The sequence below is a fragment of the Pseudopipra pipra genome, chromosome 3 (genome assembly GCF_036250125.1).
Source record: "Pseudopipra pipra isolate bDixPip1 chromosome 3, bDixPip1.hap1, whole genome shotgun sequence".
NCBI lineage: Eukaryota > Metazoa > Chordata > Aves > Passeriformes > Pipridae > Pseudopipra > Pseudopipra pipra.
Genome location: NC_087551.1, coordinates 115230482 through 115255543, shown reverse-complemented (window position 1 = coordinate 115255543; position 25062 = coordinate 115230482). Strand labels below are relative to the sequence as shown.

The 25062-nt window shown below is 49.9% G+C and overlaps 1 protein-coding gene across 6 annotated transcripts in view; it reads left to right on the top strand.

Annotated features, from left to right (window-relative positions):
- Positions 1-25062, top strand: part of EXTL3 (exostosin like glycosyltransferase 3) — a 135456-nt gene that overhangs the window by 78654 nt on the left and 31740 nt on the right. For 4 of the 6 annotated variants that reach the window (XM_064651164.1, XM_064651168.1, XM_064651167.1 and 1 more), the window contains exons 3-4: positions 5424-5523; positions 22961-23085. The gene's annotated coding sequence lies outside the window, so the exon portion shown is untranslated. Of the gene's footprint in view, positions 1-5423; positions 5524-15052; positions 15076-22960; positions 23086-25062 lie in introns of those variants that run through there. The other 2 variants (XM_064651166.1, XM_064651165.1) reach the window with 2 other exon arrangements.

The window sequence follows — 25062 nt, the reverse complement described above, 5'->3', positions numbered from 1 at the left end:
CTTTCCCTTCCGGTGAATCAGCAGCTTTTGGGGCCCCTCCAACCTGCCTGACTTTGGATCAGGAGTCTGAGCCCAGCCTGGCAAAGCCTGTGCAGGTAAAGGTTGAGGAGAAGGCAGGAGAAACTAATCCTTTGCTGGCAGGCTTGGACTTGACTCTTGAAGAGGGGGGAGGTGGATAATTTCCCAATTTGTTTCTGGGAAATCAGTTGTTTGTATTCAGGTTTAGGGAAGAAACTTAATGGTTTATCCTTCACGAGCCTTTTAAAATTCCTTTCTCGCAGCGGGATCTTAAACTCTTGGATTTTCTCTCAGCTTGCAGTGCCAGGTTTTAATTTCCCTGTTTGTGGGATTTTGTTTGCTGAAGTGGAAGGGAGGAAGGAGCTCTCTGGGGTTTTCTTCTGGGGTTTTCTCCCCTTATAGGCCCCTCCTGCCTTATCCCACTCTGGCATAACAACGGGATCCCCAAACACTCTTTCATTTCCAGCTGTTTTCCACATTCTTTTCCAGAGTATTGGTGTGCTGGGTCCCCTCTGCAGAAACAATCCTACAGAGCAAGTGCAGTTAATGGTTTATTCCCAGTTTTATGGGATATGTTGCCTGTATTAACCTGGGAAACTTTCTGCTCTTCATATTGCTCTTTTATTTATTTAATGTTTTGTGTTGTCCAAACTTCTGCTGGACTTAATGGCACTTGATATGGGGGTGCCAGGAATTCTTTTGGGAGCTCTGGATCTGAGCTTGTGTTGTTCCCATGTCTTGCTTGGGTTGGGTGAGAGTGTTGCATCCCAGGAATGATTTCCATGGGCATATTCCTGTGTTAGGCTGCAATATTTGTCTGCCTTAGTGCAGGACAACGAGCTTAAATAACCCACTGAAAACAAATTTTAGATATGGAGTAGCACAGTGGGGAAAATAATGATGGGGCAGGCAGGGGAGGGGAAGAAAAACCAGCCTGGATAAGAGCCTTGAAAAAAAGAGAAAATAGGGAAGCAAGTGGAGATAATTGTCAGGGAAGGGTGAGATGGAAGCAGATTGGGATGTTTTTGTGACCAGGGGGTAAAGGAAAAAGCTTTTTGGTGGACACTGTGAGGAGAGCAGGAGAAAATGGACAATTTTCAGTGGCTGGTGAAGAGGTGAGGCCAGAAAAGAAGAGTGAGATGGTTAAATATCCCAAGATGCCCTTCAGTTCTGCCTGTTCCACCCTTGGCCTTCCCCAGCCCCCAAGAACATGGGTTGCTCCAGGACACCTGGGGCTGCAAATCCCCCATCCCTGTTTCCTGCAGGGCAGGAGGGGATCTGTGTCAGTGTCTGATGGGCCAAATTTAATTTCCAGGAGGATGTAGATCTTACCTGTTTATGTTGGAGCTGCAAGCTGGGGGGCCAAGAGGAGACCAAGTGTTGGAGAGCAGGGCTGGATTCCCCAGGGAGCAGAGGAGCCTTCCTGGGCATCTCTCCATGGCTGCTCTCTGCATCAGACATGAAAAAAAAAAGCAATTTAAATGTTCTTTAAAAAAATGTAGCAACAGCAAACTTCTGTTTCAGAGGGTGGAGGGGTCCTTATGCTCCAAACACGTGATCCCTGTGATCTCCAGGGACCTTTGGGAGTCCAGCTCAACACATCAAAGGAGTGTCCGTGGGGCTTGGAGTCCAAACATGGGATGTGCAGATGGCAGAGGGAGCTCACAGGGCTCAGAGCCCGTTCCCAGGGAACAGACACTCCCTTGCTGAGGCACCATCTGACACCTCCCCCTTCCAGGAGACTCTGCAGCAAAGGTGACCTGGAAAACTTCTGTTAATGCATTCAAAGGGAAAGCTCCCAAACCTGAAAATCCCAGCGAGTCCAGAGGAGGCCACGGAGCTGCTCCAAGGGCTGGAGCCCCTCTGCTCTGGAGCCAGGCTGGGAGAGCTGGGGGGGTTCACCTGGAGAAGAGAAGGATCCAGGGAGACCTTGGAGCCCCTTCCAGAGCCTAAAGGGGCTCCAGGAGAGCTGGAGAGGGACTTGAGACAAGGGCCTGGAGGGAGAGGACACAGGGAACGGCTTCCCAGTGCCAGAGGGCAGGGAGAGATGGGAGATTGGGAAGGAATTCCTGGCTGTGAGGCTGGTGAGGCCCTGGCACAGGTTGCTCAGAGAAGCTGTGGCTGCCCCTGGATCCCTGGAAGTGTCCAAGGCCAGGCTGGATGGGGCTTGGAGCAACCTGGGATAGTGGTGGAAGGTGTCCCTGCAGGGACAGATGGGAGATTGAGAAGGAATTGTTGGCTGTGAGGGGCTGGGCTGGAATTCCCACAGAAGCTGTGGCTGCCCCTGAATCCCTGGAAGTGTCCAAGGCCAGGTTGGAGCAACCTGGGGTAGTAGAAGGTGTCCCTGCCCATGACAGGGCTTGGACTGGATGATCTTTAAGGTCCCTTCCGACCCAAACCCCTCAGTGGTTCTGTCACCTGAGCTGGGTTTGGGGTCGTGCTCTTTGACCAAGAACGGCCCCGTTTGTTCCACCCTCCCACAAAGTAACATCCCCTCTGTTTTTCTGGGTCAGTTTTCCCAGTGGGATCTGGAATTGAGTCCTTTCCTGGCAGGCAGCTCAGCAGTGGGATGTTCTCCCCTCTCCAGCCCCAACACATCCAGGGCAGCTGGATGAGGATGGAGACCAGCACCTCTCCCCAGCTTGGCGTGGTGAGGAGAAGGGCTGATGTGAATTAAATGGCTTTTTGATCCGTGGAGGAGTCCAGCAGAACCCCGGGATGCTGCTGGGATGGAAAGCAGACAGGAATCTTTAAACATTCCTCCTCTGGCCAGCACTGTTTGGGGCTTTCCTGGCTTGGCTCAGCTCCAGCCACACCATGCTCTGCTCCTCTGCTTGTCACCTGCAGACGTGGGACAGAGCCCTGCTGGCTCCCAGTGCTCTGTGTGTGTGTTCCTGTGGTTTGGCAGAGCTGCAAAAATCAGCATTTCCCCCATTTTACAGAGCCACTCTGCCGGGTGGGAATCACATTTAAAGTGTCCCCGCGAGGGAACGATTTGGTGGCAGCCAGGAGGTGCTGAGTCTTCAACAGCTTCTGCTGGTCCAACCAGCTCTTTGGAAATTGGGGGTTTGGGGTATTTTTTTTTTGTGTGTGTTTAAATGGCAGCTTGTGATGGCCCAGATCCTGTTGTGACAGTGCCTCTGAAATCCTTAAGCTGCTCGAATCACTCCGAGGAGCCAAGCAATAAAAGAGCTGGAATCAAATGTATCCCACAATGTCCTTCACTTCTGCTGACAAGAGCAGTTTAAATTACTGGTGCAACCTTTTAGCATGGCTGGCTTGTAAAAACTAATAAAATATGAAATGAAGTTATAACAGCTGCTTGCCACTGCTTCTCTGATGGGGAGCAGGGAGAAGGCACCTTTTTTTTTGGGGGGGGTGAGTCTGTGCTGGGTTGCTGTCATTGCTGTCAGTGACAGTGGTCAGAATGGAATATGAAATACAATATTAGTAAATAAAATAAATATTAAATAAAATGTGCTGGAATTTTTGACATCATATAAGTTATATGGTGTTTATTAGAGAAAAGGCTTTGCTTTTATCATAAGGTGGCATTTATCCCATGAGCAGCCTGAGGGTTTCCAGAGCTTACATTAGAATTAGGCTTTTAAAAAAAACCAACCTGGATTCCCTGGGAAATCTTCTCCATGCCTTCTAGTGGAAGGTGTCCCTGCCCATGGCAGGGGGTTGGAACTGGATGATCTTTGAGGTCTCTTCCATCCCAAACCATCCTGTGGTTCTCAGGAGAGTGGTTCCTTTGGCTGGTGCAAATTTGGGCATCCCATTTCCAGATGCTCCCATTCCTTGGGTCCTTTGCCTGGAGTGGCTGAAGTTTCAGGGACTCAGAATAACTGGTGGCTTTGGAAAAAAAACCCCCATAATTTAATGACTACAAATATTTATTTTATAAACTGTAAGCATTCAGAGCTTGCAATGAAACCTTTCCAGACCTCGAGGGGTGGGAGCAGACGCCGGGTCTGCGCGGCGTGCGAGAATTTTGAAGTGTGTGTTTTTGCAGGTCATGTTGAAGTGAAATCCTCAGCTGGAATGAAATACTCAGGGGCTCTTGAGTAACATCTTTACTCCTGCTTTCTGGAGAACTCTGGGAAAAGCTTTGCAATCTGGGATAGAAGGGTTGTGGCTGTTCCTACAAACATCCCGTAGCCGAGTGCGGGTAGAAATCACGTCCCGCAACCAGGAGAGCAGAGCCACCATCACCATGTGCTTCCTTGTTGCTGTCCTAGGGATGTGGGCACTTGGGAAACGTTTTGCCAGCTGGAGTGAGAGGGTTGGGAGCAGCACTTTATAACCAGCCCCAGCCCTAAGGATCAAGCCCCGGCTCCGTGCCGGGAGCGACGGCAGAGCCGGGATTGTGGGAGAGGCTGGGTATGGAACACATTAGTGAGAGTGGGGTGGGAACAGGGAGCTTGGGATGCTCCACTTGTGCCACCTGCCAACACTGGGGCTGTCCAAGAGGCTGTGGAAGAGGATGGAGGCAGGGTGGGGATGGTCCTTTTTGTTCTGGACCAAAAGGAAATCCCACCAATGGCCGCGCTGAAGGATGATCCCGGAGCCTTGGGCTTCTCTTAGCAAAAGGCATCTTATTTTCTTTTAATTTTTTTATCTGTTTGGCTTCTGAGTTCAGGCAGTTGTTTGCAGCAGAGGGAGGATTTGAGCCAGGGAAAAAGCTGGATGAAAAACTCCCTCTGAGTTACTGGGCTTGAGGCTGGACCTGGTGGGTGGAGCTGGTGGTGTGTCACGTAACGGGTCAGACCGGGTGGCTTTCAGTGGGTCCTCTCTGACCTTGGCACTTACAGACAGTGGAGTTAATAATATTATTTAATCTTTTGTGGGAAATGATCCCAGGGATACAACCTGAGAGCTGTCAATTAATTGCCAGGTGTTGTAGAGGAGGGGTTTTCTGTGAAGGGAGCTGAGAACACCTTTGAGCTGAGAACACCTTCAAGCTGGCTCGGAGCTGATGGAGCAGGGAACTGGGGACCCACATCTCATCCCTTTGAGATCTGAAACATCCCTTCTCCAGGTTGTCCCATCTGGGCCTGTGTCCTCACCAGTGTCCTCCAGCCTCTCACACTCAGACTGTCAAACCTCTGGGAGCTTCACAGGCCGACTGTGCCATTAATCATTGAATCCATTAATCATTGAATCCCAGAATGGTTTGGGAGGGAAGGGACTTTAAAGCTCATCCCATTCCACCCCCTGCCATGTGCAGGGACACCTTCCACTAGCCCAGGTTGCTCAACCCCTCAGCTGTTTGGAGAAGTCTGGAAGGAATGTTTGTATCCATGTGCTGTTCCACAGCCTCTCCTGCACGATGCCTCGAGGCCACGCATGAAATGTTTCTTAAGTACATGTGGTTTTGTCTGTGTTTTTATATTAAACAGGAGAAAAACCCTCGAGATCAAAGCTGGGAGAAAGAAGACAAGTGGTGGAGGAGTCAATGTGTGACATGGAACAGGTCTGAGCCGAGGAGCTGAGAGACAGGTGAGGCACAAACGAGCCCTGCAGGGTCACTCTGTCCCATGCCTGGTGTTTGGTTGCCTCTTCCTTTGCTGTATTTGAACATGTTTTACCAAAATATCTCATCACCCTTCTGGCAACACTCTCCTCCTCCCATAGTCCAGTTAAAGTAATGGTGAGATGAGGAAAACTTGTAAAAATAGGGCAGGACCACTGCAGTGTCACCCCCAGGGCATTAATCAAGCCCCTTACATATTTTTTTGGCCATCAGCTCTTCTGTTTAATCATCTATTATTTGTTGAAAGTTTTAGCCAAATTCATTTGGCAGAACTTCAGGGGAAGAAGTGACATTTCCCAAGGATCTGATTTCAGCAGTTTTCAGTTCTGATTTTCAGGGCAGTGTGGAATGTCACTGATGGTCTGAGCTCTCCAGCTCAGTGTCTTGGGATCCAAACCCCCGCTCGTGGCTCGGGGGGAAGTCGAGCTCCGAATATTTTCTTCTTTAGCATCATTCCTTGGGCAGAGACTCATGTCCCAAAGCTCTTTGGAATGGAGGTTGTTTCACCCTGTGAGGATTAGTCCAGGGTGCTCTCACACAGCTCTTGAGGGGGTGTGTGGCTGACTGGGAGCCAAGCTCGCTGCAGAGGCTGGAATTGCTGCCAGCAGCACATTTCTCCCTCTCCAGTTTTCCTCTCGCTCCGGTAAGGAAGCCAGAGGATGAGATTTTTGTGCCCTGTGCTGAGCTCCTTCAGGCAAACTCAGGCTCTGGAGTGTTGTCAAAACTGCTGATGGGTTTGGGCTTGGGCAAAGGTGTCAAGAGCAAAGGGAAGTGGCTGGAGCTCGGAGCCACTTGTGCCTCTTCCAGGGAATGGTGTTTCCTGGCAGAGGGACACCAGGACACCCAGAGGAGGTGGAACATCCTACACAAAGCCTCTCTGCCAGCCCAAATTTCGGGGTGGAAGTAGCTTCCACGGTGGATTCTTACCGGGAGCCACCATAGTTAATTCAAGTTGGGATTTGGCTGCCAGGTCAGACTCCTGCTCCTAGGAAAACTTGGATGAGATGGAATGGGCTGTGGTACAGCACAAGCAGAGCAGGTGCTCTCCAGGTCCCTTCTGGCCTTGGACTCTGCTAATCTGTGAAGAAATGCCAGCTGCATCTCCAGTGCCACCAGGTCAAGCCCCTGCTTTGACTTGCTGTCAGAAGGTTTCTCCAGGAGCTCCATGTCCTTGTGTGCTGTGTTTGGAGCATCTGCTCCATCTGTTCTTGGGCTGAACCTCTTCCAGCAGGTTTAGCAACTGTGCTGCTGATTTCCTCCAGGAAATCCAGCCATGCAGGACGGTGTTCAGCTTGTGGGACCGTAACAAGCCATCAAGGCCCTCTTAATTTGCCTTTTTTATTATTTTTTTTTTGCTGCCTCCTCAGCCTCATATCTGTGCATCTGAGGAGTTGTTTTTTTTTTCCTGCCTCGTTCAAGGGAAAGAGTAAATCGTTTTTGATTTATTCCAGAGCAGCCCTCGAGCTCAGCTCCTGTGAGATCCTGCTGACTTGGAGTTCAAAAGATCTCTCGGCTTTGAGGCCAGGCTGTGCTCTTCCATCTTTGCCTCAAAGTTAAACTGAAAGAGAAAATTCCTTTTTTTTTTTTTTCTCAGAGAGAAAATCAGCCTGCTGGGTGAGGGAATCAGACTTACCTGCAGCAGCAGAGGATGCCAACAATGCAGAATTCCAGGTTAAAATCTGGTTGTTTAGCAAGGCTTTATTTTCAAGGACCAAGCGTGTTGTTCAGTGAAGTGTTCCATGGAGATAAATACTTCCTTTTAAAGCAGGGCTGTTGCCTGGCTGGGATCCAGCCTGTGATCCTGCATTAAAGCATTTTTTTTTTTTTGGTGTTTAAACCACTACATCACCGTGGTGGCTAGAAATGGTAGCTCTGGTCCCTAATCTCCTCCAGATCTGCTGGTTTAAATTAGATATTGGGAGGAGATTCTTTACTGTAACAGTGGTGAGGCCCTGGCACGGGTTGCCCAGAGAGGTTGTGGGCTCCCAGTCCATGGAAGTGTCCAAGGTCAGGTTGGACAGGGCTTGGAGCAACCTGGGATAGTGGGAGGTGTCCCTGCCCATGGCAGGGGGTGGAACTGGATGAGCTTTGAGGTCCCTTCCCTCCCAAACCATTCTGTAATTCAATAAGAGGTGCAGTGGCAGTCTGGCATATTTATATGTGCTCTCCCAGACTTGCTTGGATTGAATATAAACCTGGGAGGTGTTTATCTATATTTTTCTAAGAAGCTCCACTGTTGGTGTGACATTCTGGGGAGAAAATCAGCTTTTTCTCCTGCCTCCAAGCAGCACAGTGATCTGGTGACAGCTCAGGTGGCCCTCACGGGTGTGCTGAAAGTCTCAGGTCATGTTTTTTACCCAGCCTTTCTCATCAGAATTCTTCTAGAAACCCTTTCTTTCCAAGTTTTAGGGCCCTTGTTCCCATGAACACCTTGGTGTTTATACTCCCCTTCTGGGGAAAAAAACACATTAGGAAAGCCATGTGGGAATTCTCTGGCGTGTCTGTACAGTGAACCCCCTCAGCTCAGGTGACAATAAAGGACAGGGAATGGTTTGACTCCTGTTCTGTCCCCACCTCTCCTGCTCTTCCTTCAGCACAGAAAACCTCCACACCCACCTTGTCTTCTGAGCCAGCAATGAAATAGGAAAATGTTTTGGTTTTTTTTCCCCCAAATGTAATTTGAAACGTGATGACTGGACCGTTCTTAAGCAGCTTCCAACTTAACAATAAAGAAACTCCACCGAGTGCTTGGCAGGAGCCTCTGTACATAATTTAGATCATAATCAGATGCATTAACACATCTCATATGGATCTCCTGGGGGCCGAGGAGAGGAGGTGTGCTGGGTAATTTCTTCCCAGATTTCTTCACCTGATTGTTTATTACTCTGGGGGACTTCACTCGTGGCCCAAATGTCACCGGCGGGGTCCTGCTGCTCCCTGTGCCTGCACTGAGTGACTGAAGTGCTGGGTTGTCATCAGTCCTTCCTCCTGGGGCTGTCAAAGGGAGGGTGGAGAAGGGTGTGGGGAGGGAGAGGAACAAAACACAGGCCCGACCCTGTGAACTGCTGAGCTCCCCCCGTGCCTGGAGAGTGTTCCCCACCCAGTGCAATCCTGAGCTGCTGCTGGAGAGCTGCAAGGGGGAGGCTCTTCCTCTGCCCCCCTTCCCATCTGAGCTGTTCCATGTGAGCAGCTCGGGTTTTCTGAAGCCTCTGAAAGCTTTTTGACTCTCCCATGAGGAGAAAAGGCCGTGTGTCGTTTGCATCCCTTCCTTGTTTCGCCAGGAATCCTCCCGTGCCAGAAACATCCTTGTGAAACCTCTCCTTTGACAGAGAACTCTGTGGCTGCTTTGATAAATGATGTTTTGGATGTCTTTGTGCTCTGCTGGTTTGTGTTATCCCCACAAAAGGTGGGAAAGGAAGTTGCCTGTCACTTCAGTGTCTCCTTTTATAGGTGCTGGAGGTAATAACCCTCCCCCTGTGGTTCCTGGGAGTTGATTCACTGGTGAGTGCTGTGAACTAGTGGGACACTGGGATTCCCAATCCTTCCCCAGCCTCTGCTCCCAGGTGGATGCACAGCTCAGGAACAGGAGCCTGCTCACTGGGGCCTGAGGGGACACTGCTGGGCCCAGGGTGTAACACCCAGCAGTGACCTTGGCCCGCTGCCCCTGACCCACACGATCCTGGAGGTTGGCACCACCAGGAATCACATCCCCAGGGCAGGGCAGGTGTGGTCAGAGTGTTTGGGAAGGGGAGGAAGGGCATGGAAGTGGCTGGATTGCACCTGCTGGACTTGGGGCAGAGAACAGGCCTGGGGGCCGTGGCAGCCCATCCCAAAACCACAGAGCCCATCTTTCCCCTTTTCCAGTGATAATGGCACTGAAAACTGACCCAGGCCAGAGGAGAAGCACAGATCTATCTACCTCTTTCTTCCTTTCTTCCTTTCTTTCTTCCTTCCTTTTTCTTTCTTTTTCTTTCTTCCTTCCTTCCTTTTTCTTTCTTTCTTTCTCTTTCTCTTTCTTTTTCTTTCTCTCTTTCTTTCTTTCTTTCTTTCTTTCTTTCTTTCTTTCTTTCTTTCTTTCTTTCTTTCTTTCTTTCTTTCTTTCTTTCTTTCTTTCTTTTCTTTCTTTTCTTTCTTTTCTTTCTTTTCTTTCTTTTCTTTCTTTTCTTTCTTTTCTTTCTTTCTCGCTCTCTTTCTTTCTTTCTTCCTTCCTTCCTTTCTTCTTTCCTTCCTTCCTTCTTTCCTCTCTTCCTTCCTCCCTTCTCCTTCCTTTCCTTCCCTTCCTTCCTTCCCTCCTTCCTTCCCTCCTTCCTTCCCTCCTTTCTTCCTTCCCTCCTTCTCTCCCTCCCTCTCTTTCTCTCTTTTCTTCCTTTTCTTTCTTCCTTCTTTTTTCTTTCAGCCATCCCAGATTGGCTGATACTGTAAAGTGAGACTTTTACCACAGAACATAATGATGATGAAGAAATGAGTATCCTTAAAAATCAGAGTTGATTGAGTTGTTGAATTGCCATTTCTGTCCCAGCAGGTCCCTGTGTCTCACCCCTGTCACACCAGTGCCTTGTGCTGTCAGAATGTCGGCAGGGAGAGTCACCTGGGGCCTCTTCCACGAACACCTGCCTTTCCCTGGCTTTTCCAGCTAAGTGCTGAGGAATGGCATTACTTGCAGGATAAAAGGTATAAAAGTTAGGGTCGTTGGGCTCTCCTGAGCAAATCCTTTCACCTCCAGCTCCAAACAAGCAGGAGAGTGTCGGCGCCGGCTCATCCCGGCTCCGAAGGGTTTGTGTGAGCAGGGCAGGCAGAACACACAGGAGGGAGAAAAGATCCCAATCCCTTTGCTATTTACAGCCAGTTCACCAGCAATTTCCTTGCTCCCAGTGGCCACGTTGCCAGCTGTGACTGATGAATTCTCCTTAGGAGCTGATGGATTCTCCTTGGGTCAGCGACACGACTTGTCTGGACACACCTGGGGGGTTCTGCCTCCGGCTGATGGAGCTCACCCAGAGCATTCCCAGCAGCTCTGTCACCCTCTGGATTGGCTGGAGCAGGGACACGCTGGGCTGGGCTCTGGCAGTCTGAGTTTGCCAGGGTGGAGAAGGAAAAGGAGTGTTTTGTTTCCTATTTGCTGAAGATCTGCTTGAGCTGGACTTGAGAGTTATTGATGTTCACCCTGTCTCTGTACTGAAACTCTGTGGCTGTTCAAACAGTTCTCAGCTGAAAATATTGGGTTGCCTCTTGCTAAAGCCTTATTTGATTTAGCTTGTTTTGTCAAACCTCCCAAAACAGTGGCTTGTTTTAGCCTTTTGTCTCCAGATAACATGCAAGGATCAGGAGGGAATGCACTGCTGCCTCCTGGGAATTAGAGGCACCATGGATCACCTGGAAGTGTCCAAGGCCAGGTTGGACGGGGCTTGGAGCAACCTGGGCTAGTGGAAGGTGTCTCTGCCCATGGCAGGGGGGTGGAACTGGATGAGCTTTAAGGTCCCTTCCAACCCAGACCAATTTATGATTCTATTTGGGGCTGCTCTTTAAATGTCACAAGGAGGGGAATAGACATAAATAAGGCAGAATGGGAAAGATAAAGCAGCTCTTGTGGTGGTTGGAAATGGGAATAAAGTGCCTTTTTTGTCTGCATCAGGCAGGAGGAGGATGCCTGTTGTGAGCAGGTGTGGTTGCCCTCCACTGGTTGATGTTAGAATGACCTCCCTTAGATCAGAGCTGGTTTTGGGGGGTCAGATCATTGTGTTTCTTCAGACTGAAGAGAGTCAGGAGCGTTTAGATGCTGAGAATCGATCAGGGCAACTCCTCAGCCTTGGTCTGCAAAGCCACTCTGGACAAGAGGCGAATTCTGAGCTGCTGAAGGAGGACGAGTTGTCCAGAGCCAAGGGATGCACCAGAGTGGGTCACTAAACATGCCAGAGTTTGCAGAGGGCTGCAGGAACCTGCAGCAGGGCTTGGGGAGGCTACAAAACACCAGATGTGGCTCTGAGGAATCTGTCACTGAGGCCTGATGATCCCACAGCACATCCCCAAAACAGCAGCTCACCCCTTGCCTCCTGCTCTGCTCAGCAGAGTGGGCTTGAGTTGTTCATCAGGCCTAATTATGTGACAGATTTAATTACCAAATCACTTGCTGGCCTTCAGCTTTATGAGAAGAGTCTAAAAGTGAGTTTATCAGCCCAGCAGAGGAGCAGAGAGGCTTAGAGGACTGAAGGGAGCTGCGTCCAGCACTGGTGGTTTCCACTCGGGTGGTTGTGCCGTGTCCTTGAAGGTTTTGCTGATGCTGAGCCAGGTAATCCTGGTCAGCAAAAACACTGACTTGTGCTTTGGGGTTTTTTTTTTTATTTTATTTTCCATTTGGATCAGGACCAGCAAAGTCAGGGAGAAAGCTGTGGCAGCTGCACTAAAGGTGAAACCTTTGCTCTGCGTTTGGAACCGTTTCAAAATGCGAATCCTAGGAACTATGGATTTTTGTCTTCTATGGATTTTGGCAAGGCAGCAGCTGGAGCAGCTGAAAGGGAAATGAACCTGAGAGGAGCTTTTGACTTTGGTGAAACTCAATAGTTACGCTTTCCAGTAACAGCAGAAGGCATTTCTAAAAAGAAAAAAAAAGAAAAAAAGCCAGGCCTGGTGACACCTGGAATTCAGGCAGCACCTGATCCATACTTTTTTTCCCCACTACAGCAACCAGAGAGGATCCAGTGTGGGATGTGCACAGCTTGTGTGTTGGATACACGAAAGGATTTGGGGAAATGATTGTGTAGTGGCTGAGTGGGGGAGTCCTTAAAAGGATGTCCCTTAAAATGTCTTTTAGTGTCAGCCCAGCCCATTTAATCTCCCAGTGTTGCTCTTTTTAATGTTTTATCACCTCCTACAAGGATGAAGTCCTACAATGCCACTAAAACACCTTGAATTTTAGTGTGAAAGTGGTACATGTGTCTTAATTGTGCAGATTTATTCCTCTGTCCAGGGGGAAATGTTGGAGAGGAGGAAGCCCAGTGTGCTGGGAGCTGCCAGGTCATCCCGTCAATGAAAAGCTTACAAAGAGTTACTTTTATTATCCATTGGAGCTTTATCCAGTCAGATACCTCCAGGAAAGGCTTTCACCTTCTCTTTGGCATTCCTTTGCATTGTAGAATAAGTGAGGTTGGGAGGGATCTCTGGAGGTCTCTCCTCCAGTGTCCTGCCTGGAGTAAAGGCAAAGGAAGATGAGGTGGCTCAAGGCTTTGAGCTTTGACTCGTTGCTGGGGTGGAGGGTCCGCCAGCTCCATGGGCTCCTGTTCCAGTCACTTGTTTTCCTACTGGATATCCACGTAGGAGACCACAGCAGGAACCTTGCTGATGTCAGGGTAACCAAGCAGGTCACTTGGGTTCGGAAGACAGTCGATGAGGGACAGTTTGCCCAAGGTTCATCTGTGCTGCTCCCAGTCACCTTCCTGGGTAAGAAGGATTCACTCCCTCCATGGCTGCCCACAGACTTCTGCTGGCAGCAAGGTGTTGCTTTCCTCTTTATTCCCACCTCTGAGGGACAGATTTTCTCCAGAGCTGGTTTGTGTTGTCAGAGTTAACGCTTGGACTGCAGGTAACCTTGGCTTCCTCTTGACTTGGCTGCTCCAGGGCTTTCACTGCCTTTGCTAATAAAGCCTTTACAATTGCTCAGAGACGCTTCAGGTTGTTAATGTTTAAATAAAGGGATTAATTCCGGGCCTCCCGCTGCTCAACTCGCACGTCTGGATTTTGAGGGAGCACGTTTTCCCGGCGAGGCGCGAACAGGCTCCGGAAAACGGTTCCCTTTGATCAGCTCAGTGGGCTGGAACATCTCAGGAGGAGCTGTTGGACTCCTCAGCATCGATTTCCACTTGCCAGGCAATGGGAACAATTACCTTGGCTCCGTGAGGAACGAGCAGAGAGGGATCTCAGGGCAGGAACGCGGGCAGGGACGTCAGGAGCGCCTGCCCTTCAAACCTGCTCCTGCTGTTGGTTTTCCTGATGACTGAGTCACTATTTTAACCTTGTTTTCCCCACCTATGAATTACCTGTGCCTTCCTTTTGGGTTGCTGAGCACTGCTTGGCTGTCATGTAGCAAACTGTCAAGGTGGGGTGCCGAGCCCATACAAACCATTTTATTTTTAGTGCCTTTTGAAATCTTGGCCATTTTGTTCTCCCTTTTATCCGTCCCTTTAATCACACGAAATGGAAATAAATTCAATCACAGCTGGTGCTGGAGAAGAATCATTAGGCCCATCCAGCTGGCTGTCTCGGGGCCAGTGTGGGATTGTTCCCTGCACTGCACTTCCAAAGTCTTTTATCACCCCTAGTCTTGTGTGTGTGGAGCGATGAGAGCCTTCCGCTCCTGTCGGCTCTGCTCATTGATCCCAACGGGAAGGGCTATTTTTAGGTGGCTGGAAGTAAATGGGCATCAGGGGTTATTTTTGGAAAGCCATCAGCAGCCCTTCTGGCAGGTCCTGCTGCAAGTTTTGTCCTCGGTTGGGCTGGCTCAGGTCGTGGTATCAGTTCCCAGGGTTGTGAACCTGCTTCCCCGGGTGTGACTTGCAATCCAAGCCGGGAATTAGCAGCTGCTGGAGATTGATGGCATCGGTTTCTGGGATTTAATTCCCCCTCACCCTCCCTAGGCTGGGTTGGATGGGACCCTGAGCAACCAGATCTGGTGAGTGGCACCCCTTGCCCACGGCAGGGGGGTTGGAACAGGGTGATCTTTAAGGTCCCTTCCAACCCAAACCGGTCTGTGATTGTGTGATTCCAAGCCAACCTGGCTCGGAGGGATGCAGGGTGGTGGTTGAGCTGGAGATTTTGGGGCAGAAGGTGAGATTGGCTGAGGGGCAACATGTGAAATACACCCCGAGTGGAGACAAACCCATGGAGACAAACACACGGCTCGGGGTGAACATGCAGAAGACTTGGCATCTGTGCCCACACAGCAGGTTGGGTGTGCTCCTGGGAGCTTCCTTGGGATTGTTCTGCTCCTGTGGATTGCAGAAGAATGATGTTTCTTGCTTTTGCTTAGTCTTTCTCATAAAGAATTCTGTCATTTGGGGACGTGGTTCGGTGGTGGGACTGGCAGTGCTGGGGTGATGGTTGGACTCCATGATCTTAGAGGGCTTTTCCAGCCTGAATAATGCTGAGATTCCATGATTCCCTAAGCATTTTGGGACAGCTGTGCCACGGTTTGTGTGTGGAGCTGATGCTGCCTGGAGCCATTAGGCCCTCCTGTTCTTGGCTGTGAGTTGGAGCAGTGACCAAGCCTCAAAAAGCCCGAGCAGAAAACACTGGGAGTGTGATTTAGCTGCACATTATCTTCCCTCTCTCTCAGCAAAGTCTAATTTCAAAGGTCACAACATGCTCTCACCTGGGTGCTCCCAGCCTTTTATAGAGCAGTTAAAGGCCATTTCCTAAAATTAGCTTATGCTGGGGAAAGCTGATACTTGGCTCCCTGTTAGGACTCTTTCCAAAGCTCTGGGTGGTCATTTACTTGATGGGCTCCTGTTGAAACTCACGGATACAAGGTAGGAAATGGAAAAAAACCAGCACCTGATGCTGCTTCCTAACTGAGAAGTAAAGTCAGGTGGGGTTTTTTTTGACAGAATTCCTCTTCTAGGTTGGTTTTGGAGGTGGTTTTTAAGAATCTCTACTGAAGCTTCCCAGTGGGCTGCCTTTAGAGTCAGACTTACTTGTGTTTTCCTCAAACTTCCCGGTGATCCAAACATGCTGGGGAGCTCTGGGGAGGGGGACACGTGGTTCTGAAGGAGACTGGGATGGCAAAGCACAGTCAGATCTGCTAAGCAACAGCATTGACACGTTTAAATAACTCTGCTGTTGACTAATGTAGAGTGACATATTGAGAGCAATTAAAAAAAAAAAGAAAGAAACTAGGCACGAATTTGGGAAATGAGTGGAATGGAAAGGGAACAAAGATGTTGGAGAGGAGGTTGGATAAAAGGGAGGGAGGGCTGCTCCACAAAGGAAGAGCCAGAGTGTCCATCAGGAAGGGGGAGACAATAGCAGAAGTGCAGATTTGTGCTGAAATTATCCCTTGGCAGTGGGATCCTGGTATTTCTGCTTCCCTGCCAGCACTGCTGGTTGCCAGGATTGGGAAGATTTATAGTGCCTGGTGCAGAGAGGAGCTTGCACCAGGGGGGAGTGTCAGGCAGCTCAGGGAAGGGAAGGTGGCTCTGGGAATGTTGTTCCTCTGGGTCTCTGTGGCGAGTTGGGTGTGAATCCTGTTGTGCCCACCACTGTAAAGGTGTGGAATTAGGAGGGTTTGGATTTGTAGCTGGGAGAAAAATCACTTAGAAACATAAAACCATTAAATGGTTTGGGTGGGAAGGGACCTTAAAGCTCATCCTGTTCCACCCCCTGCCATTGGCAGGGACACCTTCCACTAGCCCTGGTTGCTCCATCCAACCTGGCCTTGGACACTTCCAGGGATGGGGCATCCACAACTTCTCTGGGCAGCTTGCAGAGCTCACCTGTGGAATTTGCTGCTGCAGGAAGCTGTGAAACCAAGTGCTGGATGTGGTTTTCCTTCTATTATTCCCCCCCCCCCTTTTTTATTAACAATTCAGACTTCGTACAATTGAGAATGTCTGTGATTAATTGCTTAAAAAAACCAGTATTTTTGTGGACAGCTTCTGTTCTTCAAGGGCTCATCCAGCTCCTGTTCACTAACAATTCAGGGGAAATTGTTCCCAATAAGCTGCTCTGTGATTTATGATTATTTTGCACCAGAGCAGCTGGAAAGGAGCACTCAGGAGCGAGGGGCTGGGGGTGAATGGATCATTGGGTTGATCTGATATAGCCATCCTGGTGCTTTCTTATTATTTTTATTGGATTCTGTGCAGTGGTCAAATTGAGTTGTGAATTTTGTGCCTGTCTTAATTGACTCGGTTCCGGGCCGGTGCCTTCGTGTCTCTGCGTGGAGCTGGGGGCCGTGTCACTGAGCCCTTCGGAGCCCTGTGCTCACCAGCACAGCTTTCCCAGCCCCTGGGAATGTGCCCCCCTTTTTCCTGGCTGGGCATCAGGTGTTTGCTCTGGCAACAGTTGGCTCACACACTCGCCAGCCTCTGAAAGGGAGAGAGCTGTGCCGCCCCTCGGGCTGGTTTTGTGGGATCAGAGCCACTTACGAGGTGGCACAGAGGGAGATGCTGGGCCTTGCTCTTCTGTCCGTGGTGACCGATGTGAGTGGCCAGAAGAGGCATTTGTGGCTTCCTCATCCATTGGGAACTCTCAGCATCTCCTGTCTCCATGTGATCCCTGCAGCTGGCATGGGCTGGAACCAGTCTGATCTTTGGAGATGGATTGGAAGCAGTTGCTCCATCTGCAGGAGCCTTGTGCTGGCACAGTGTCCCACTGCCTGTCTTTGAGCCTCTCTGAGGACACTTGGCCCCTCTTCCCCACAAAAATAGCTGCTGTGTGTGGGAGATTCCTGCCTGGAGTGTTTTTAAGCCAAAGTAGCTCCAGCCTTCCCAAACATGCCCCTTCTGCTAACATTTGGATTCCTTCCACCTCCTGTTGTGAGCAGGCAGGTGGGACTGAGTGCTGAGGATTACTGGACAGTCTCTGGAGTGCAGATTGTATCCACAATATCCACAGCACGTGCTTTCTCTGGGAATTTTCCCTCCTGGCCACAAAAGTGCATTAGTGAAGTGAGCTGTTGAAAGCTACGGACCAGCTCTGTCCTGCACATCCTGCTGCCAATCCAGGGAAGCTGTTAATCCATTAACTTGACAGAAACCTGCCTGGTTTTAGCTGCTCAGGAATAGCACCAGTGTGGCCACTCGTGGCTGAAGCATTTGGACTTTGGATGGTTGTGTCAGGCAGATTGTCTCAAAGCCACAAGGTATTGAGCTGGCTTGTGTGTTTGATACCAGTCCATAAAGATGTCTTTAAAAAGACACTGTTGCTTGGCATTAGATGCTCTTTAATGTTGTCAGAGTGTCCTAATAAAGCAGGGCTTTGGCATCTGGGCATCTGGGTTAGTCTTCCAATAACCATTGAATCCATCAGCTGTTTGCACTCAAATTAGAGGGATAGAGCTCACCAAAGCATTAACTCCCTATAAATGGTCTGAAAATAGGGAACTGAGGCTCTTTATGGGGTGCTGAAGACTGAAGGCATCAAACAGTAGGAATTCAGGCTTCCTTTGTGCTTCTGTTCCCAACAGAACTTGAGGGGGGTGCGTTGACCCAGCAGGTGACATTTTTCTGACCAAATAATCATTCCAGCTGTTTCTCCAGCTAGCTCAGAGGACGCCATTAGGCTCAGGAAAGCAGCTGGGAAGCGCCTTTGGACCAGGCTTGACTTGGTTTTGGGTTTCAAAGGCAGAGGATTTAAAAAATACCAACCCAACTCACACAAGGAGTTGTGTGTCGATGCCTTGGCCTGGAAGGCGGCATTGGAGCTGGAAGATCTACTGGAGGGTGTCAATTTACTCAGGCTGAATCCTTCCCTGAGGATTGCTCTTGTTCTCTGGAATTAGAAGATAATGTTTTATTCCTTGATGTCTCCCTTTCGCAGTTCCTTGGCGTGAGCAGGGAACAAACTCCGGCAGAGACCGGAGTGGCACGAGAGCGATCCAGGGCTCTGTTGGACCAGGAGGTGTGTGGAGGGTGCAGGAGACACAGTGAAGCAGCAGAGCTGTGGGAGAGAGAGGACGGGAGAGACTCAAAGTGGGGAAAGTGGGATTTGGGCAGCAGAGGAGAAAGGTGGTGAGAGAGGGGAACGATCTCAGCAGCTGCGTTTTACGCGGCCACTCCTGGATCCTGCAGCTGTTCATTAGGAATTCTGTTTATGCCACAGGGAGTTTTGGAGGCTCTGAAGCTGACACAGTTTTAATAGACAAAGACATTTTGAGTACAGCACATCTGCTCTGGGATGCTGAGGAAGAGGCTCCATGCGGCAGTGCCACTGGTCGGGGCGTTTTGTTCCTCCTTTTTTTTTATTTTAAGACCTCTCTTTTATCCTGAAAAGTGATGTTGGAGGTCAAAAGAAGTGCTGTGTTTGCTCATTAAGTTTGCAGCCCCTAAACAGCCCTGCCATGCTATTCCTAATATCCCTGAGTTCCCAGCCCTGAGAGCTGGCAGAGTCACTGCTGACATGGAAGGATCCCGAAGCATTTCCCAAAAGTGGCCGTCGTGGAGGTGTCAGGCACAGGTTTGGGAATGGAGGAGAGGCCTCCCTTGGTCCATGCTGCATTATTAAAAATCTGGTGAGTAGGTCTTAAATGGATCAATTTATTTCCAGGCAGACTCAGTCTAACCCTCAGCTTAGCTTTTATAACCCGTGGCTTTCCAAAGCCCATCTCATCTTGCTCGGTGATTGAATCCACCTCGTGCAGCTGGATAGTTAATTCCTTCCTTCACCTCCAGCTCTGGCCAAGTTCCTCGGATCCCTCTTTCCCTGACCTCTCTCTAGGGCCTCCAGTAAACAGAACAGTGTCACTTTGCCCTTCCTAACTGGTCTGTTATTGCTACATCTGCCCTGCAGTGATTTTGGAATGTTTCCACCTCCCCATTCCGGTCGGAGAGCTCTCTGTGCCGGGCACAGGCGCTGAGTGGAATTTGCCGTCTCCCATCCTGCCTTTTCCAAGGACTGGGTGTTGTTAGTCTTTTCCAGCCACGCAGCTTGAGAGGAGCTTTGGTTTTTATGTCTCTCTCTCTGCTATCCTGCAAGCAAAGCACTGGGCACCGGTGACAAGACAGCGCTCAGCGTGTGTCAAATTATCCGGCGTTCCAAACCCGGGCGGCAGCGCCGCTTTGTAGGAATTTAATTACCATGGATTCTGCTGGTGCTTATCTGCTATCATACACTCCTCTGCTGCTTAATGACTTCATTAAACACTCCCACAAACCTCAGGCACTGGGGTTTGTCCTCTCTGTGTGTTTTGAGGTGATGTATTTGTCCCTGTCCACACTGGCACGTCCTCACCTGGGCACTGCGAGGGTCCTGCAGGACCTTTGTTGGCTTTTCATAGAATCCCAGAATGGTTTGGATTGGAAAGGACCTTAAAGACCATCTTGTTCGACCCCCCTGCCACGGGCAGGCACACCTTCCACTATCCCAGGTTGCTCCAAGCCCCACCCAATCTGGCCTTGGAAAATTCCAGGAATGGGGCAGCCACAGCTTCTCTGGGCAACCTGTGCCAGGGTCTCACCACCGTCACAGGGAAGAATCTCTTCCAAACATCCATTTTTATTATCCAATAATATTTTATTTCTTTATTTCATAGCACTGCCTGAGCTGGCAGAGCTCTTACCTGTGGTGCCTCTTGGTTTCAGGTGGGGGCTTTCTCTGACACGGGGCCTGGGCCAGCAGCAGTTTTACAGCACAGATGCTTCATGTTGTGCCAGTTCTGGGTGTCTGTGGGTGCCTGGAACAGGAGGGAGATCTTAGATACACAGAGAGATTCTCCGAGGGCTGGAGCTCTGGACCCAGGCTGGGAGAGCTGGGGGTGTTCACCTGGAGAAAAGAAAGCTCCAGGGAGACCTTGGAGCTCCTTCCAGAGCCTAAAGGGGCTCCAGGAGAGGTGGAGAGGGACTTGGGACAAGGGATGGAGGGACAGGACAAAGGGGAATGGCTTCCCAGTGCCAGAGGGCAGGGAGAGATGGGAGACTGGGAAGGAATTGTTGGGAAGGGAGTCTGGGAAGGGCTGGGAGGGTGGGGAGGCCCTGGCACAGGTTGCCCAGAGCAGCTGTGGCTGCCCCTGGATCCCTGGAAGTGTCCAAGGCCAGGTTGGACAGGGCTTGGAGCAACCTGGGCTAGTGGAAGGTGTCCCTGCCCGTGGCAGGGGATGGAATGAGATGACTTTAAGGTTCCTTCCAACCCAAACCATTCTGTGATCCGCATTTCCAGCTTGCTTGGCAATGGACTGTGTGGGATAAGAACCCTCCTGCTGTATAAATACGGGTGATTACAGCACATCAGGTGATTTAGTTATTTGGGGTGATCCATTGGCCTTGTCTGAGGCAGAACAGCCCCATTTACTGTGATGAAGCTTCTCCCAAAAGTGCAGGTGACCGTCAGTTGTTAATGAGGCCGCGGGCGGCTGCCCATCCCACACATCCCAGGGGGGAAGGAAAAGCTGATGTTGGATACACAGCAGCACGGACACACCCGGGGGAGCAGGTGGAGGAGGTGTTACAGGGAGGGAAGGCACACTTGGAGTTGTTTAACATGGTTCATTTGGCCACGTGGCATTGATGAATGGAGTGTCACTGCACCTCGCTCAGATGTAGCAACTGGGGCTTCCCTGTTTCTATGGGCTTTCCTTGGATATAAACTCCCCATCAGGACTCACTGCTGACCTGCCTCCTTGGCCTCTGAGGTCCATGAGAAACCATCCATGTGATTTTGGGCTTGTTAGAGGCCCCTTGATGGAGATGTTCATTCTCCAGCACTGGTTCATTCCCTGCATGTGGGAAATGGGCGAACTTTCCATAAAACCCCTATAGATGGATCATTCTCCACAGGGACCCTCCTTGCTGAGTGAGATGCTGTTAAACACCCTTTGTGTTTCTGTGCTCTTCAGGCAATATTTCCTTTTTCTTATAACCTTTCCAGGTCAGCAGAAAATTTAAGATTTATGCTTAATTACGACCTGCAGCTTCTGTCAGAGGGCAGGAACCCGAACCTGCCACGGGGTTATTTCCTGCCGTGGAAGCAGCACCGAGGGTGTTTTAGGGACGTGAGAGAGGTTTGTGGTTTTGCCTTGGGGAAAATAACCTGGAAACCACAAAGAATTCCAAGGACTTGAGCTGTCTCGTGGAGTCAGCGTTTGGGGAATCAGCCCTGTCTGGAGTTGACCTCTCCAGGCTTCTCTGGTGTGACGTGGAGCACCCGGCTCTTCGCTGTGGGTTTACCTCAAGACTGCTCTTGTTCATTAATTAGTTCAAGGGAAAAGCCTCCCACACCCAATCTATCCCTTTTAGAAGTGTCTAAAAGCTCGCGCCGCTGCACGATGGAGAATCCTCGGTTTGCTTCCCGCATCCCAAAACACCTGAACTGGGAATGTGGTGAGCGCTCCCAACGCCAGCCACCGTGTGGTTGTATGGGTTTCCCAGCCTGCTCCTAAAGCTCTGCCCTGTGATCTCTTTCTCTGAGATTTGGGGAGGAGAGGAGTGAACTTTGAATCCAGGATTCTCTGCCGCCCAATCCCGCGGGACACGGATGGATTTGCTCGTAAGCTGGATGTTCCTCTGAGCGGAGAAGTGCTCGTGTGCAGCCCGGGGGGAAAAAAATAAAACACTGTGACTGGTTTATTACCAGAAAACAACACTAAATAATAAATTTAAGAACTAAAAGCTCTATATGTAAAGTAGATTTCAGGATGCATTATGCAAACAGCAGAAAGGCACCGGAGGAGGGAACAGGCTGGGAAAAGGCAGGCTGGGAAGATGGATGATCTTGCGGACGGGACAATTGGATGTGGAGTGAATCCCAATCCGGGGTGACCTTGGGCAGGTTGTTTCTCCATTACCTACTCTCTGAAAGCTGGAGGTGGTTTTCTTGTGGTGTTCAGGATTCCATCAGAATAAAGGAGTGTTTATGGAGCACTTAGTTGAGCTCAGCAGGACAGGGCAAAGCATCAGGTACCTGGGAGCACCTGGGGGGGAGGTTTCTGCACCTTCTCACCACAATACTGAGCATCTCCTGGAGCAGGATCCTGTCCCTGTGCCCCAGGTGGGAACACAAAGCTGGGAGCCAGTGGCAGTTCTTCACTTGTCTGCCTTGGAGCAGTTCGAGTTCACCTTTGCTGTGGAAAGAGGGAGAGGGAGGCCTGGAGGGTCTGTGATTTCCTCTGGTTGGTGGAGAGAGGCCGTGCCAGAGCAAGCACAGGAAGGGGCTCTTGGATGATTGTCCAGGACCCCTTTATCCCACACATGCCCACTGCTGGAAGCAGGTTTGGCTTCGCGTGGAGCTGCAAACACAGTGAATGTTGCTTGGTTTAGATAAAAGCTCCCTAAAGCCGGGGATGCAGTTTATCCCCAGAATTTACAGATTACAGGACCTTTTACCGGTGTGTTGATCTCAGCCTGGGAGAATTTCTCTGGGCCCCTGAGCTCTGGAGAAGGTACAAATCCCTCGTGACAATCCTGAGGCTGCCGCATGTGGAGCGTTTCAGAGCGAATTTTCCATCTGCTCCTTTCAAAGAGCTGCTCTCAAATGTACCTTCAAGCACACACCTAATAGATTTATTCTCCTTGTTCAACTGCTCCTGTTCCCAAAGCAGTTGGAGATTTGGGGTGTAATCCTTTCCTTTGAGAGCTTTAGGAAGCAGAAAGTTATCGTTGCTGAAGGGCTGTTTGCTGCTCGTTTCTTTTCCATTACACCTGTTCTGAAAAGGGGGGGGGAATATCCTGTATTTTTATTTTCTTTCTTTGATTTCATTTCTAGTGCTGGTCAGAGAGACTTGGCAGCAGAAACTGTCTATCCAAGCCTTCAGAGATAAAGCACAGCAGCCACTGACACACTCCCTGACGTCCTTCTCCGTTTGTCAGGAGGGAGCCGGCGGGACACAGGTGGGTTCATTCTCCACAGAAAAGGCCATCAAAGCAGGACTTTGTGAGGGTGACACAGCAGCAGTAGCACTGCAGAGCCATCATTTCATAAGGAAAGGCAGCAAGGATGGGTATGGATGTGTGCAGATGAGAGTTTGGGAGCTCTAATTTAGCAGATGCAGGATCCCCGTGGATTTTCCTCCCCCCAGTGCAGTCTGTGCTCCATGTTGTGCCTGATGGTTATGGATTGCTCTGCTAAGCCCTTAAAGACCACAAGTTTAAATTTTCCAGGCTCTGCTTGCAAATGTGCTGAGGAAGGAACAGCATTTCCCTAATTTTATCAGGAGATGGATAAATGGAGGTGCAAGCAGGGAGGAATAGTTGTTGCTCAGGTGTTTGCAAGAGGACTTGGAACATTTGCGGGGAAACGACTCCACGAGCACCCACAGATCAGACCAGCCTGGCACCTTCTAGAAATGCAAAATGAGGGACAACCTCGGGTATTCCCATAACTTCACCTGCTGTGGAGCTGGGGAAAGCTGGGAATGCAGCCTGAGCTTTGACAATGTGCTGGAACAGCAGTTTAGTTGCACAACCCCGTTCCCTGGGAGAAGGAACTGCAGAGAGCAGACCTGTTGTGCCTGAGAAATCACTCGGGCTGGCATTTGGGAAGAGTCTCTGGTAATTATTGATCTCCTGATTTTCTAAGAGCTCTTCTTGCCTTTTTTTTTTTTGGTGTGTGTAATTAGCTCCATCAGGCAGTGAAATCATGCTGTAACATCAACAAGAGTTTCCTGTGTTGGGCTGGATTAAAGAACTAAATAGTACTTGGCAAAACCCAACAACCAACCTGTTTCTCCTCCTCCCAGATTTCTTTTTGGGAATGACAGAAATCAGCAGCCTTTTTTCCCTGGTGCTGCTTGTTGCTGTTAAACACAACACTGAAGTCTCTCTTGGTGAAACCATGAATTGGGTTTTTTTACTTTGCCTTTTTTTCTTTTGAAGTCCTAATGACAGCGTGTTACAACCTCAGGCTCTGTTGAGTTGATGAGAAATAAAGTCTTAATAATGAAGAAGAGTCCAAGAGTGTGTCTAAAGCACTCACTTTATCACCAGCACATATTTCATAGTGACAGTCAATACTTTTAACCGATCCCAAGCCACACGTGGTGCATTTTAAATCCCTACTCAGCCTCCTCTGGTCTTTCCCATGTGGTGTTTTCCAAGAGAGCGACAGAGTCACTTTGTCGGCCTCAGGTTTCTGAGCACAAGGATGTTTTTAAGTCACAACTCGCATTTTTAGGCCAAGAGGATAAAGTTTGTTCTGTGTCAAGGAAGGGAAGGACCAGGGGAGCCACTGGAAGGGTTGGGTGGCAGAGCAGCTGCTGAGGGTCACGTGTGGGGTGATGGATTTAGCTTTCCAAGGACCCCAGTTGCCATTTTAGGGAGTCCAGTTTACCATTTCATTACTGTTTATGGCTTATAAATGGCCAAAGTGGCCACAAAGGAATGAAATTTAGATGCAGTCTCACCTTCTGGGGATTCCTTTACTGCCTGTGGAGCTGCAGCTCTCTCTGACCAGCCCACAGCAACATCTCCATGTGCCCTCTCATTCTTTTTTTGGCCACATTTATGATTCCCTTATTTCTCTGTTGTCTCAACACCCTGCAGGGTTTGGCCCCACTTATCCCATGGCACCCCCAAACAAAAAATAACCAGCAGGGCTCGTTTTCCCCACGTGTGCCTTGAAGTTAAGCTGATTTTTAGATCAAGTGAGTGTGTGCTCTGGCATTTCCCTCAGGAAAAGCACTAATAGGGCAGCTCACCTCCTGGCCAACTGTTTGCAGAAAACTGGTGGCAATTCCAGGATCTTTGCAGCCCCCGGGAGAGCAGGTGGAAATAGCAGAGAATGCCCAACTGGCACACACAGACACACAGCACGAGCTCCACTTGCTGCAGGGAGCTTAAAAAGGGGGGGGAAAGAAAGGGAAATAGACT